The sequence below is a fragment of the Vanellus vanellus genome, assembly GCF_965231255.1.
Source record: "Vanellus vanellus genome assembly, chromosome: 11".
Lineage (NCBI taxonomy): Eukaryota > Metazoa > Chordata > Aves > Charadriiformes > Charadriidae > Vanellus > Vanellus vanellus.
Window position 1 is genome coordinate 2,319,298 of NC_138916.1, and position 15,203 is coordinate 2,334,500.

Consider the following 15,203-nt stretch of genomic DNA (forward strand, 5'->3'; position numbering starts at 1 on the left):
CCAGAAATAGCATGCCACCTTCTCTCAAATAGTGGAAGCAGGAGAAAAATCCTACAATATTTAGGAAATTATAAGAACCATTTTGGCAGATATAGACTTTATGTGAAGTCTAGCCTGTGGCTAAAGTCTTCCAGTCCCCGTTTCTTACCAATTACATGAATTTAAACACAATCTAATTCAGACTAGAGAACAGGAAAGTTTCTGGGCTGGAACCAGGCCCCCAGGAAGAAAGTTTATGAACACTTGCCCTTGTTTCTACTCCTTGGTTTCAGAGACACCCTGATATATACCAAATATTTACTGAGTCGATACCAGCAATTACTAAGGCATCTTCTGGAACTGCTGTCAAGTGCAATTTCCGTTCCTCTGCCCCATGCTTCCCCGACAGGGGTCCAAACAATCTATAAAACTCTTGCAGGATCTCCAACTTACTCTGTCTACCCACACGACAGTCCAAACACCAGTGCTTGCTTACATGTCAGCGTGAAACACACAGCCGTTTAGTGTTCCTCCTTGTCAGTGACCTTTCATGCATGATTTGGGCCACAACACGTGAAGGCTGCATCATGCAAAATAAAGGACATTAAAAACCCCGAGGTTTTTCAGTACATGAGGTAACCAGCTCAGAAATCCTCTGCATTGTGCATCATCTCATACACCCAGGAGAGAAAAATTCCCTGGTGCAGCAGAGAAAAGAAAACCAAAGAAACAATAAGCTCAAACAGCATTTTAGCCCCAAATTTATTGCGGCCAAAGGTCAGCAATCTTGTATTTTAATGAATCATTAAAGATGCAAGGGGACATAAACCAAGTCACAGTTCTTTCAAGTGAGACACCTCTAATCATCTTCCAACTCTCTTTCGTCTCCCTTCTTGCCATTCCTCTGCTAACATACTTCATGCTTTTAATAAACTCCCTTAACAGCAGGGATATGCTACTAATGAACTGCGTTTGCTGTTGAACTTTGAGTTTGGTGTGTGTATATATTATATATATATACATTCAGTCGCTTTAAACCAAGGAAGAAAGCAAGGAACAAAACGAAGATACCTGGCTCTTCCAGTGAAGGTGCGGCAAAAGAGAAGGCTAAACGAGGCACTGGAAAACCTATTTTGCCATATATTCATGGGAAAAAGTGTGCATCAACTGTAACACAAGAGCAAGACAGACTCCAGCTAACAGCTACACAGCCATCGAGGTGGAGTGACTTCTTCCAACACTCGAAGGCCGAATCTTCTAGTCAAAGTCAAGTTATCCTGTCATGTCCTTATATTTAAAAGAGAGTGAGTCAAGCGCTATATATAACAGCAAGATTAATGGTCAGACTTAAACCCAGCATTTCAGATCAATGTGATATTCCTGAACTTTCCCCTCACCCTGTTTCCAGTTTAAAAAGAGAAAGGGTGTTGGTTTTCCCTGTGCACACACAGGTGTCTTCAACGTCCCTTGCTTTCTCCTCTCCCTTCCCTGCATCATCTCTCTCCTTTGCATCTCTGCCTTGACTCAGTTAGTTCTCCCCGGTCATGAAGGCTTCGCGCACTTCCCCACTTCATAAACTCATCTCTCGCACCTATTCATTGCCAGACCACGCTCCCCAGTTGCCACCTGCCTGGGGATGGCCAGTCCCTCGGAATCCATGTATAAATTTTTTTAACAAGCAACCAAGTCAGGGATAAGGTCTCCCGAGATGGGCTTGCGAAACAGGTCTGGACCACACCGCACACTTAAATCAACAATATGTGACTTTTCCAGACCATTAACCCCCCCCTCAGCCGAGGTCTACCTCTGCCTAAGCGACGCAGCGGGCAGGTGCCCACACTCGCTGGCGGCTCTCTGGGTAGGGGGGAAATGCCGTTGTGTGGAAAACTACAGACCTGGAAAATTAACACAGAGGCTTAACGAAGAGGCGTGAGGGTCTTAAGAACCTCATGAGGGTTTGCGGAGGCCGCACCGAGGCCGACGGCCGCAGGCGGGAGAGCTCCACCCGGCAGGTGAGGCCCAGGCATACACGTACACACATATATACATAAAGACATATGGACACACCGCCCGGCCCAGGGCGCCCCCGCCCCGCCGCCAGGGGCGCCCTTTCCCCCCCCACCCCCCGCTGCCGGCACCTACCCGACGGCGACGCGCGCCCAGCGGCGGGCCGGGCGGACGATGGCCGCCTGCCAGGCCGCCACCACCCGGCCCTCCAGGGAGCGGGCCCGGCGCAGCCCCCCCAGCAACGAGGCGGAGAGCTGCCGCAGCGGCGAGTGGGGCAGCTCGGGGCCCAGCAGGCAGAGGTAGCCCAGCGCCAGGGCCAGCAGGCCCACGCACACCGACCTCTGCCACATCGCGGGGCGGCCGCTGCTCCTCCCCCCACTCCCGCCACGCCTGAGGAGGGACGCCGGCGGCGAGGGCCTCCTTACGCCGCCTCCGTAGCGCCCCGCCCCCGCCGGCCGCCAGCTGTCGTAAAGGCGCTTCGGGAATCGAGGCGGGCCCTACGCGAACGGCGCGGCCTCTCCCCTAGCGCAACCTACGTAGCTCCGCGAGGTACGGCTAAGCGCCGCCTGCGTAACTGAGCTACGGGAATAGAGGCGGGAGGCGGAGGCTGCGCGAGCGCGGTGGCGCCTCGTGAGGGGAAATGGCGGGGGGGAGCGGCTCCTTCAGGGGCACTGCTGCGCCTTAGGGCCGCCTGCGGACAGTCCGGCCTAGGAGAGCCGGGCCCTCGGGTGGCGGGGGAGCTACTGCTGGGGCCGGGAACCCGCGGTGAGCTCTGCCCTGGTGCTGCCGCGGGCTGGGCCTGCCTCGGGGCCTGGACCTCACCGTGTTACCAGCACCGAGCTGAAGCCCGTCTGTGGTACTGCTTCACCCTTCTCTCCCTTGGGTTCTTCATCACAGTGTCCCTGTTCCTCTGTCGCCCAGCACCTTTGCGGGTCTGTGTGTTGTATTTTCACTCTTGTATGCCCCAAGCCTGTCACTGCTGTCCCCCAGCTCCTCTGACCTGTGCCTCTGTCTAAACAGCTCCTGCCCAGCAAACCAGTTGGTGACCTGGAGCTAATCGCTGGCCCTACTGTATATTCTGTCTTCTTCTGTAGCATAGCTTCTGGTCTCGGCCTCTTCCGTGCTCTCTCCAGGGTTGAGTTAACTGCATCAGATCTCTGCCCACGCTCCTGCTGAGGCAGCCTCCGCTGGGCGCGGTTAGAGAGAGTGTCCTTTGTTGTCTCTTTCATCCCATCACAGAGGTGGTGTAGCAAGGCAAAAGGGAGGTTTCCCTTATTTAATGAAAGGGAATTTTTCTGGGCTTCTTTAGAAGTCATAGAAATGTGAGCTCTAAGGCTTATGACAAAATTTGCAAGAGTTTGACAACTGTGCGCTGCAGTGCGTTGGCTGAGGCAGCTGATAATTTTCTTACTCAGCTCTGTGTTGTGAGTGACTGTCATCTCCTTTGACTCTGACAAAACAAACAGTAAAGGAGATGGGATAGTGGAAGGCTTTTGTTGATTTTTCTTTTTAGGATGCAAGAATTGGTATTCAGTCAACAGCTCATCCATAGCAGCCACTGCCGTGAATTCATGACTGGCCCTCAGGGGTCATTTGGCTGCCCGTCAGGTTCCCTTTCTTACTAGTCCTTGCCAAAAAGGACTTCCTCTTTTTTTTTTTTTTTTTTTTTTTTTTTTTTTTTTTTTTTTGTTCCTGTGAAGTTGCTCCTCAGAGCAAGTGGAGATGGAGAATGCAAAGGTGGGCAGGACAGGCAGATGACAGGGGCTGGAATTGCTAGGGAAGGAGAAGGTGAGAAAAAGCCTCCTCACCTGGCAGTGGGTGGTGTGCAAGAGCACTGACTGGTTTTATGAGCCTAAAGCGTTATGATAATGTAATGATCTCTAAGAACAGAATCCTGAAAACAAATGAGGCCTAGCCACCTTCCCTATTCTTCAAGAAATCCTTCAAACAGTTCTTTCTCCTCAAATAGCTACCAGCTTAAGTACCCTGTAAAAGAGTGGTTATCTTCATCTCCTTTCCGACCTACGTTCAGCCCACCAGAGTGGGTCTGTTAATACATAATCCCCTTTTTCCTTTGCTCAGGTAGTCTTTGGGTTTTGTCAGTAGGCTTTTTCATTTAAACAAATTTACTCTTCTTTCCCTTCGGCACTTCTCCCGCTAACGTTTGATCTATATGTGATTATGAAATCTCGCTGCTTCCATACTCTTGAACTCCCCGGGGTACAGGCCCACGAGGCTCTTGCCGTTATAAACAGCCCTCCAGTTCAAGCAGGCAATGCTACGCTGTGTGAGAACAGAGCAAATACCTGCCAGAACCCCTTGCTGCTCACTGCAATCAGGTCTTCACCTGTGGGAGCGTGTGTATTTATAGCCTTGTCACAGAACATCATAATTAGATGTGCCCATAAGGCAGCCACAAGCCCATAGCATTGTCACAGCTCGGGGACCCCATTATTAGTACTGTGTCATCAGAGGGTTAGGCTGCAAGCAGGTAACCTATCTAACATAGCAGTACTTTGGGGATTTAAGCCGTGATTCCATTTTGGGGTGATTAGTTTTTCATCTGATGCTAATGCAGTGTTCTGCGTTGTTGCCCCGAAGACTAAAGTTGGCTTCTTTAACTCCCAGAAGAGGTACAATTTCCACATCAGCAAAAGCGAAGCTACTCAGGAGGAACCACTGCTGTTTGGTCTTCATAAAGTGCTGGTGTTCAATCTCCGTGAACAGTTTTGTCAGTGGACTTGAATGAGACTGCAAAGGTAATTAAAAGATTTATTTTATGAACTTCATTCCTACCAACAAAAAGAAAAGGTTTAAAAAAAAAAAAAAGAGATTCCCTTAGAGAACCAGTTTGGTTATAGAGCTAAACAGAGATTTCTTGGTCAACACCCATTTTAAGCCAATGCAAATCTAGATTTGTCTCAAACAGCCAAATTAGAGGTGAAACTGTCATCTAAGAACTGAAATTTGGCTCCTTATTTCCTCCCCTTGAGCGACCCAGCACCCCACAGATTTTAGTTAGAGGTAATAGAGAGGTACACAGGGCTGTTGGGTTCATAAGGGCTGACTCAGGCTGAGTAAAAGTACTAATTAAATATCTGCTTAATTATGGAAATATCAAGCCAATTACTTCTGGTTCAAAGATATAACACACTGATTTAAGAGTTTTTGCTGGAATACTTTCATTAAAAGCATAGGAAGAGAAAGGTAAGAGTTAGTGGATTTTAGAACAGAAAGAGTTAAATCAAAACTTAATGTCAACAGTTTTCCTTTGTTTCTTCTCCCTGGTTATATGAAGTCCTTTGTATAAGCAATCCTTATCTTGACACTGTTTCATGGTATGAGCTGCTTGTGACTGGGGGAGGGGGCGAGTGGTAGAGAGACAGAGGATTTAATCAGTCTTCAGTTATTGGAAACGGAACTTGTTCCCTTTAGCAAAAAAAAAATAAAAAGAGGAAAAAAGACTCTGACTGCAGGAGCCAGACAAAAGATGCATTTTCTTGCTTGTTTGAAAATTAGGTATGGAGAGTTGCACACGTAGCACATGCTCTCAGCAGCCACTCAGAGCTGACAAACCTTTATGCGTAAGCTTTTTAATGACCTTGCTGTGTTTGGTTTTCTGACCACAGGCTCGATTTTGAGAAATGAGGGGTTTGCCTGATGCTTATTAGGCAGGAAGCGAGAGGAGAGGGGATGAAGATGGGCAAGAGGAGGAAATAGCAGGGAGGGGTAAAAGCCAAAGCTTCCAGTTCCCAAAGGAGCTACGAAGACCTGTTTTTCTTAGCTTGAACTCACAAGCTTGAAGCAATTGTCTTTACTCCTTGTTAAGTTGAATTTACATATTCAAATTAACTCATTCCCTTTGACCTACTTTGGCCAGCTTAAACTGTAGGCCTGTGCACAATGGGGAAAGGGGAGGAGTTTTTCTCAAACTATGAATTCCTTTATTGTTGCTGGGATCGGTCATGCGTATCTGTAATGCCTGGGATGGAATCTTTAGCTGTACCTAATAACCATTAGGCAGTACTCACGGCAGGATTTACATTGCAGATACTTGCAAGCCTGCTACCTCCTGTCCTCTTCCACACTCCCATTGTGTTACTGCTTCTCTCTGTGTTCCCCAGGCTTCATCAAGTCAATTATTCAGGTTTTGTGTGTCCAGCTCACTCATTTGCGTGTCATCATGCCTTCTCTGCTATCAGCCTCTCCCTGAAATCCCACAGCCTCCTGTCTTTGGTTGCAGGCCTTGCTTAGTCTGAATGGGAAACTCCTTACAGCAGGAACCATATATCAGTCTATATATGTGAAATTAGTACGTATCTTTCTGATGCTTGACCTGTGACGTTTAATAAGAGCCAACAGCAGAATACATGGGTGTGACTGGTCGCTACTGGCATGTCTTCACTGGGGGAGGAGTAGGGAAAAAGTGGAAAATCTGTCTTTTGGATAGGTCCTAATAAAAGCCTGGAAAATTCAGAAGGTGAAAGTTTGTGCTGAGCCATGCAGATGAGCAGAGGAACTCTAATTAAAATACAGGCTCTGTGTTGTTCTCAGAAACTGGGCAACATTCCCCATCTGAGCTCTGCCAACATATCTCAATCCTGGACTTCAGCACCCACTGCTGCTCTGCTCCATAAGACACCCACTCAGCTTGGCCAGCGCATCTCAATCTTGATCTGTAACACCTCCTGCTGTTCCAATTCTGGGCCCTTTTTGAGCAGAAAATGCCATCTCTGTACTAAATGGTGCCAAATTGCTTAGTTTTGGCCGCAGAACTCATTTTCACTTGTCACCTAATGGGATACCTAGAGACTTTCATCTAGCACTGTCAGCAACAGAGGAAAAAGAACATGTGAATACCCAGCCCCCTGCTAAGTCCCCTAATTATATAGTGATGTGTTAATAACAAACACACTTTTATGTCTTGGCAGTTGCAAAACACTCATCGGTAGTGCAGTGCTTCAGAAGTAGCATTGCACAGGAAAGATGCAAGTCCCAGTTTAAATTACTTAATTAGTATCAGCATAGTCTGTACCCAGAATTAGAGTTTGGAAGAAACGCCTAGCATGAAGCTGTCAGTTGTTTGGATGTTCTGCAGAATCTGAACCACCACATTAGAGAGATTTGCTGTTGCAGAAGTGAGTGTTTTGGCGCAGAAAATCTCTTTTCCCTCCCATCCTGCCTTGTGATTATAAATCTGCCTTCCTTGGCGGCCTTGCCATCTTCCCCCTTTTTGAGAACTCAGCAGTAGGGGGTGGAATGGTTTCCATCCTGGCCGAGACACCAGAGCTAGGAACATCCAGACGCAAAATTATGCATTTCTTTCAATTTGAGCCAAACTGATGGATTTTACAGTGCTGATAGATCACACCCTGTGGTGATCAGCCTGGCTTTCAGCAGAAACTGGAGCAAGCATGAACCACCACGTGTGCTGGAGAACACCCTGAGCAATTAGAGTTGGTGGCAGTGACTGCCTGAGCCTCGTTTCTGGAGCGTATGGTTCAAATGAACAGAAGTGGAAGAACTAAAAGCTTTGTGGGAAGAAGATGGGTTAGGAAATTATCATCAAGAAAGAAGTGAAAAAGCTTTGGCAAGAAGATGTTTTGACTGCATTTCCATTCCTGCCCCTGTGAGACTCCTAGTGCAGCTGCACCAACTGGAGTGCTGTCAGGTGCTGAGAGCTGCAGACCAACAGGCCAGCTAAACCCCGTTTATCTACCTGTCAGGTTTGGCCCTGTAAACAGTCACCTGGAAGTTATTAGATGTATTACAGGTGGTGTTGTATAGTGTCCAGAAGAAAGGATGGTTCTATATCTTATAGGAGCAGTGCATATGGACACAGCAACACTGTAAACTCTTTCCTGTATTCTCAACTTTTTTGGCAAGACAGCAGACGAATGACAGATGCCCAGTCTTATCTTTGGAAAGGAAGTCTGAAAACAAAACTCTCAAAATATTCTGTAGTTCCCTAAATCCATGCAATTCACATACTCATCGGTGAATGTTATGTGGATTGCATCTGATAATGTATACTTTGGATTCTTTATCACATAGGTTATAATTTCCATTCACATTATCATCCGTGCCGGTGTCATTGGTAGTGAACATGCCTTGAAATGTAAGTGAATGTGCTGCCTTCTCCCAAGTAACAAGCGATAGGACAAGAGGAAACGGCCTCAGGTTGCGCCAGGGGAGGTTTAGATTGGATATTAGGAAAAATTTTTTCACCGAAAGGGTTGTCAAGCATTGGAACAGGCTGCCCAGGGAAGTGATGGAGTCCCCATCCCTGGGGGTATTTAAAAGATGGGTAGATGTGGTGCTGAGGGACACGGTTTAGTGATGGGTTTGGCAGTGTTAGGTTGATGGTTGGACTCGGTGATCTTAAAGCTTCCTTCCAACCCAGATGATTCTTTGATTCTGTGGTGTCTATTGAATTTGACCTCACTACTGTGATACCAAGGGTGTTGCCAAAACGTCATCACTACCTTATCATATGCCTCAAACTAACAAATTGGCAGAGTACAGCGCCATCAGCAAAATTATATGTCAGAAGTGCAATGTTTACTTTTGTTACCATTCAAGGAAAATCCTAAAAGCTGGATCTCTGAGAAGCCTTTGATTTGCAGCCCTCCAGGCTGTAGTTGAAGCCCTTGCTGTGGCAGAAGTCTGAGGAAGAAAGATTTAGGCAGGCCTGGAGAGACTAGAATAGAGAAGCCAAAGTATGTGCTGTCCTTTAGGTCTGCCTGCTTGTGGCGCTGTACACGAGGGCCTGTTGAGGGTTCTTTGCCGATGGGCAGAATAGCCTTAACTCAGATTTCTGTGAGCACGAGGGAGAGAAAAGGCCTAATCTCTGGCTGAGTGCTACACAGTTTTACCAGCAAAGATACACTCTTGCTAGCATTGTTGTATGAAAATGGCTTTTTTTTTTTTCTGTTTCTTATTCAGTGTGTATTCTGTGCGGATGACAAGGTGACCCGCTTAGTGAACAAGGGAAAGGCTGTCGATGTTTTCTACCTAGACTTTACTAAAGCCTTTGACACCGTTTCCCACAGCATTCTCCTGGAGAAACTGGCTGCTCATTGCTTGGATGGGTGTGCACTTCGCTGGGTAAAAAAACTGGCTGGATGGCTGTGCCCAAATAGTTGTGGTGAATGGTGTTAAATCCAGTTGGCGGCCAGTCACAAGCGGTGTTCTACAGGGCTCAGTACTGGGGCCGGTTCTGTTTAGTATCTTTATCAACTACCTGGATGAGGGGATCAAGTGCACCCTCAGTAAGTTTGCAGAAGACACCAAGTTGGGTGGGAGTGTCGGTCTGCTTGAAGGTAGGATAGCCCTACAGAGGGATCTGGACAGGCTGGATCCATGGGTCAAGACCAATGGCATGAGGTTCAACAAGGCCAAGTGCAGGGTTCTGCACTTGGGTCACACCAAACCCATGCAGTGCTACAGGCTTGGGGCAGAGTGGCTGGAAAGCTGCCTGGCAGAAAAGGACCTGGGGGTTTGGTCAACAGCGGCTGACTGTGAGCCAGCAGTGTGCCCAGGTGGCCAAGAAGGCCCACAGCATCCTGGCCTGTATCAGGAATAGTGTGGCCAGCAGGACTAGGGAAACGATGGTCCGCTGGTACTCGGCACTGGTGAGGCCTCACCTCAAGTACTGCGTTCAGTTTTGTGCCCCTTACTACAAGAGGGACATTGAAGTGGTGGAGCGTGTCCAGAGAAGGGCAGCAGAGCTGGTGAGGGGTCTGGAGCACAAGTCTGGAGCCCAAGTCTGATGAGGAGCAGCTGAGGGAACTGGGTTTGTTCAGCCTGGAGAAAAGGAGGCTGAGGGGAGACCTTATTGCTCTCTACAACTACCTGAAAGGAGGGGGTTAGTGAGGTGGGGGTCTGTCTCTTCTCCCAAGTAACAAGCGATAGGACAAGAGGAAATGACCTCAAGTTGTGCCAGAGGAGGTTTAGGTTGGATATTAGGAAAAATTTCTTCACAGAAAAGGTTGTCAAGCATTGGAACAGGCTGCCCAGGGAAGTGGTGGAGTCACCATCCCTGGAGGTGTTTAAAAGATGCGTAGATGTAATGCTGAGGGACATGGTTTGGTGGTAACTTGGCAATATTAGGTTAACGGTTGGAGTCAATGATTTTAAAGGTCTCTTCCAACCAAAATGATTCTTTGATTCTATTATTCTTTGCATGTCTGGAATGACCACAGTCTGGATCTTGGGCATGGGATACGTGTTTGTGAGGAGCAGTTCTTTCCTGCTGGCTCAGCTGCCATTTTGCCATTCCAGTCATACACACAACTGTGGAAGAATTGCGTTGGGTGGGGACAATGTAATGTCATGGTTACATCAGCTATGCGCTGCTCATCCTCGTTAGTCCTGCCTTACAGCGAGGCCCTGGATGCGCCCTTACCGCACAGAGTCTACTTAATCAAAACAGCCCCAGGGCCGCCTTTGCTCCACCCCCTGAGCCCCATCTCTTCATTAGCACCTTCCAGTAAGGCTGCAGGAACTCAAGGCTGTGGCAGTTGGGCATAGGGTTCTGCTTTCTCACGGATGGCTGATCTGCTGACTGATAGGACGTGCCTTATGCAATATTGTAAGCTAGACACATTTTAACATGCTAACTGAAGCCCTGAATCAGATTTTGCAATAAATTTGTGTATTGGTCTACTGAGAGGCAGTTGTTTCGGAATTTCACAGGTGAAACTGCCAAAACTATTTGTGTATTTCATAGTTCATGTTGTAAACTACTCGTGTGTGTCCCCATGTCATGTATTAACTGACGTAACTCATAAATAGCCGTGCCTACCAAAGCTGTCTTATGTAGATCCACTTACAGAGGTTTTAGCCACAAAACTTGCTTTGACAAAGTTGTCCCTTGTATTTTCCTCCTGTGTGAATGACAGGAAGCGTAAGAAGTGGAGTATTTGGTATAAAATGAAGCCAGTGGTAGGAATTGTGGCTGCATGTGGAACCAGGTTTGTCTTAATTGGCAGAAGAGGTCTCTAACCTCTTCCCCAAAGAGGCAATGAGCAGAGAAGTAGAAATGTCTCTGGAAGAAATGTGGCTGAGAAAAGTGATAACGCAGGCAGAACAGCCAGAAAATGTTGTATAAAACAAAGAGGAGGTGGAGAAGTGGGGGGGGGGGGGAAGGGGGGTGAAACTGCCTGTAAGAAGGGCTTGAACAAGATTTCCAAGAAAATATCTTATGCTCTGGAAATAAAACTATAAACTACTGGAAATCACAGAAATCTGGAACACAATCTGTCCTGTTATAAATATTATTTGAGGTCTGTTTTTACTTATGTGAGCATATAGATATTGCCGAGGCTCTGCGAGCGTAAAATTCCTTTTTCCTTTGTAGTTGTGTGGCACCTGTAAATCTTGTGAGGATGTATTGCCTCTAGGCTAGGCAATGTGTGTGACAAGGAGAGGTTAGCTAACCAAAAGAGATTGAACGGAAAACCAGATAGATTCGCAGGGAAATTGCTTTGTGGTTGTATGGGTGACCAACCAGACCAGGCTCCAGAGACTTCCTTGGGAAAGTCTGCGTATGATTTATGCCGTCTTCATTTTATGAGCTCAGAAATTATGCTTCGTTAGTGCTGCAGGACTGAATGCTTTCCTGTGATATCTTCAGGCTAATTTGGGTGATTGGGCAGTTGTTCTCACTGCTGTAGAGCAAAGCTCATCTCTCTTGTAGAAATGGCCATTCTGCGCATAACACTGATGGCCCACAACATAGTGCTCTGGAAGACGAGGCCCGGTAGGCAAATTGTCTAAAGAGAAGAGAGAAGGCACTGAAAGTATCTCCATACTAAGAAAGACTCTTCCTCCTTCATCTTTACAGAAGTATAGAAGAAAGAAAACCAATCCTTTTCTACCTTTATTGTTTTCTTGATTTCAGAAATTATTTCTGTGAAATTTCCCTTCTTCATAGTGGCCAAGACAGATTATCACATCACTTTGTTCTTCCCTGCTTTGCCTCTAGCTGAAACATCACACATGCAGAAGATGACCTCAACAGCAAGTGACTAATCCATCTGTTGACTAGAGGAGGTCATTCATCTTTGATGGAAACGCTTAGACTTTTCAGTGACTTGCTCCTGAGAAAGTCAGCTGTTCAGCCCCCTTTGACAGAACACTCGCTTTAGCCAAACACAGGCTTACAAGAGCAGTTTTGGTTGCCCATCAACCTCAAAATCTATATGGTATAAAAATGTCTAGGGAAGAGCAATAAGGATGATTGTTGATCTGGACCAGCTTCTGTACGAAGAGAAGTTGAGTGAACAGAAATGATTCAGCCTTGAGCAGAGATGCTCTAGAGCAGTGCCGTAGAGGGCTATCAAGTCCTCTGTGTCTAGAGGGTTACCAATGAATGATGGCTTTGTCTTTCTTGCCCAGGCATCACACTACTCACTGCTGTCAGAGATGAGATAAGGGGCTGTGTGGGTTTGTAGTCTGATGTGCCATGACTGTTTCACGCTCTCCTCTGGAGAGGAGAGGTGTTACTGAGCATGCTTTTCACTTCAAGTGAAGTCCTGAGATGCCAAATAGGGATGTGTGTGAGGAGACCTTTCCAAAACAGAGCTCTCTTACGGGAAAGGAGCTGATAACTCTTTGGAGACTGCTACCGATTTAGCACTTAGCTGGCAGCTGAAGGTGAGAAAGACAGGTCTGGGCAGCTGCTCAGCACACTCAACTGGGAAAGGGCACAGCTCTGCACTAAGCACCTGATGACCGGACTTGGAGATTATCAAAGCAGATGAGCCTGACTAAGGCCGTGCTGGCAGATGAGAAGCAGGAGCCTGAAGGACAGCTGGGTTTTCAGTGGTGGTGCATGTTACTGTCTCCGTCAGGTTCAGCTGGAGACACAGGTGCGGAGATGCTTCTCACTGTTAGGCTCTTGAGCTTTCAGTTGGGCATCCGTCCAGCCACCCGTCACTCCTTGGATCTTGTCCGTGGGAAACCAAATGTGATCTGAGAGTTGCCACCGCGGCAGAGATATCAAACAGACGCCTGGCATTTAATACAAATGGAGGTAAATTCAGTCTGAAAATAGAACTGGGTTGTGTCTTGACTGCTGGGCAAAAGAGAGCCTGCAGTGGGGCTTCTGGCTGCTCCCTGAAGGATGGGGTCACGGCCCTGTAGATCAGCTCCACACAAAAGGCAGAACCGGATGTTTGGGTGTAACTGTAGGAAAATAGATGTGGGACAGCTCAGAACCTCAGGTAAATTGAAAGCCGAGACAGAGGCTTTTCTTTTTTGCACCGTGATACGATCATGTGAGGAACGACTGAGTGAGCTCTTCTGTTCTTTGTGGTACGACTGACAGATAATGTAGGGGGAGGTGAGACTGGCTTTGTTTTCAACTGTGAAATCCATGAAGGGTTACGTTCTTTGTGAATGAATTAATTTGGAGAAAATGGAATTTAACTATTTGACAAAAGATTCATTCCCACCCACTTCCCAGCTGGTACTCTAGTGCGGTTTAACCACGGACTGTCAGATTCCCATCAGCTTTCAACGCTTTGACTGAAATAGCAACTTTTGCCTTGTGGGGCAGCTGCTCACGGGTAACAGGTAGGAGAGTACCAGGGAGAGGCAGGACTAGGTTCTGCACTGCTTCAGACAGGGCTGGCTGGTGCTGCACCTCCTGTTTGGCACGTGCTATGAACGGGAGCTAAACTGGAACCCCTCTGAGCAGGGGTTTAGGTTCATTTCCCAGGCCAGCCAGCAGAAGCCTTCAGGAATTTTCCCCTTGACCTTTTTGTAAAATGAGGGGACTGTTGCTATCCTTCACCCCAGGGGAAGAATTTCCCATTCAGATTATTCTGTATATCAGCGCCACAGCAAGCCACGTTAATAGGACGTGCAGGAGTCGGTGTAGTACCCAATGACATTCTGCAGACAGGTGCAGAGACATCTTCAAGACAGGAGCTGCGGCAGATCATAATCACAAACTCATTAGTCTGCTAACAAGAGCTGGGGGAATAAACCTAAAATGAAATTCTAGTTTGCCGTAATAGCATGCGGCAGACACCTGCTGGCTTCCTGAGGTTGGGACTTGGCCCTGGAAAGGTGCGTGCTGCCTACCTGCTGATAATAAGCCAGTTCAGAGAGTGTTAGGACGTGTAAATTCCAGATTCTTTGCAAATCTTTCAAATATTTGCAAATCTTTAGGTAGCTCTACCAAAGAGACAACTGTTACGGAGGCATTTACATCAATGTGATGCACCTGGCCCACAGCAGGTCTTAATCTTCAGTGCACAGTACAGCGATATGAACTGGGAGGTGACGGTGTCATCTGTTTCCAGTAAATGGAGTGGTAGGGGAGCAAAGGCTTTCCTGTTCATGTCACCACTATCAACAGAGCAAAGATACCTCTAAATAGCACAGGAATGTTTAGCAATTGTGATCTCATGTGAAAAGTTCAAACTGTATTTCAAGGACAGAAGCTCTTCTAAGAAAAAGGAGATCAAAAGCCTGAGAAGCAGTTGTAAAATGCCACTGTTAGTGCCCCCAACGTGCCTTTGGCTTATTTTGCTGAAACGACATGCTGCAGCTTATAGCTATATGACAAGAAGAGGACACAAGGGTACATAGTTGGGACTCTGAGCAGCCTTGGAGTTCATAAATACAGCAAGGCAACAGTAAAATGAGATCTTTATTTTGAGTAAAAGAAAATGCAGAAAAGAGAGCATCGACCAAACTGTGTGCCCACTTTGCCTGCTAACTGCATCTCAGGAGGAATCTGAGAACAAACTGTGCAAGACAGTTTTACAATTGCAAATATTTGCTACTGTGTGAAGATGGAGGGACACCAGAAAAGTCGCCTTTCATGCCTACAGATATTTAAACAAATAAGATAGCGCAGCCCCCTGGAAAGACTGACCTGGGAGCTGTGTGGCAGAAGACTCTGATAAGGGTTTTTTGAGAAGGAAAAGGACCTGTGTATCTCTGACAAGACCGGCCTAAGCTCAGTGACTCTAAATCTGGGCTTAGATCAGCTACCTAAAGCAGAAAATACTTTTTTAAGATTCCTTTTGTCAGTTCTGTGCATTTTGTTTTTCATCTGCAATGTCACCCTGGAGACACAAACTGTAAATTCAGTACCTGAAAAGCTGGGGCTCTACAAGTGTCCTCACATTGCCAGGATTCAGTTCTTTGGTGGAATAACTGCTGGTCTCAGGAGAGGAGCTGTGGGCAGCCGTGGAAGA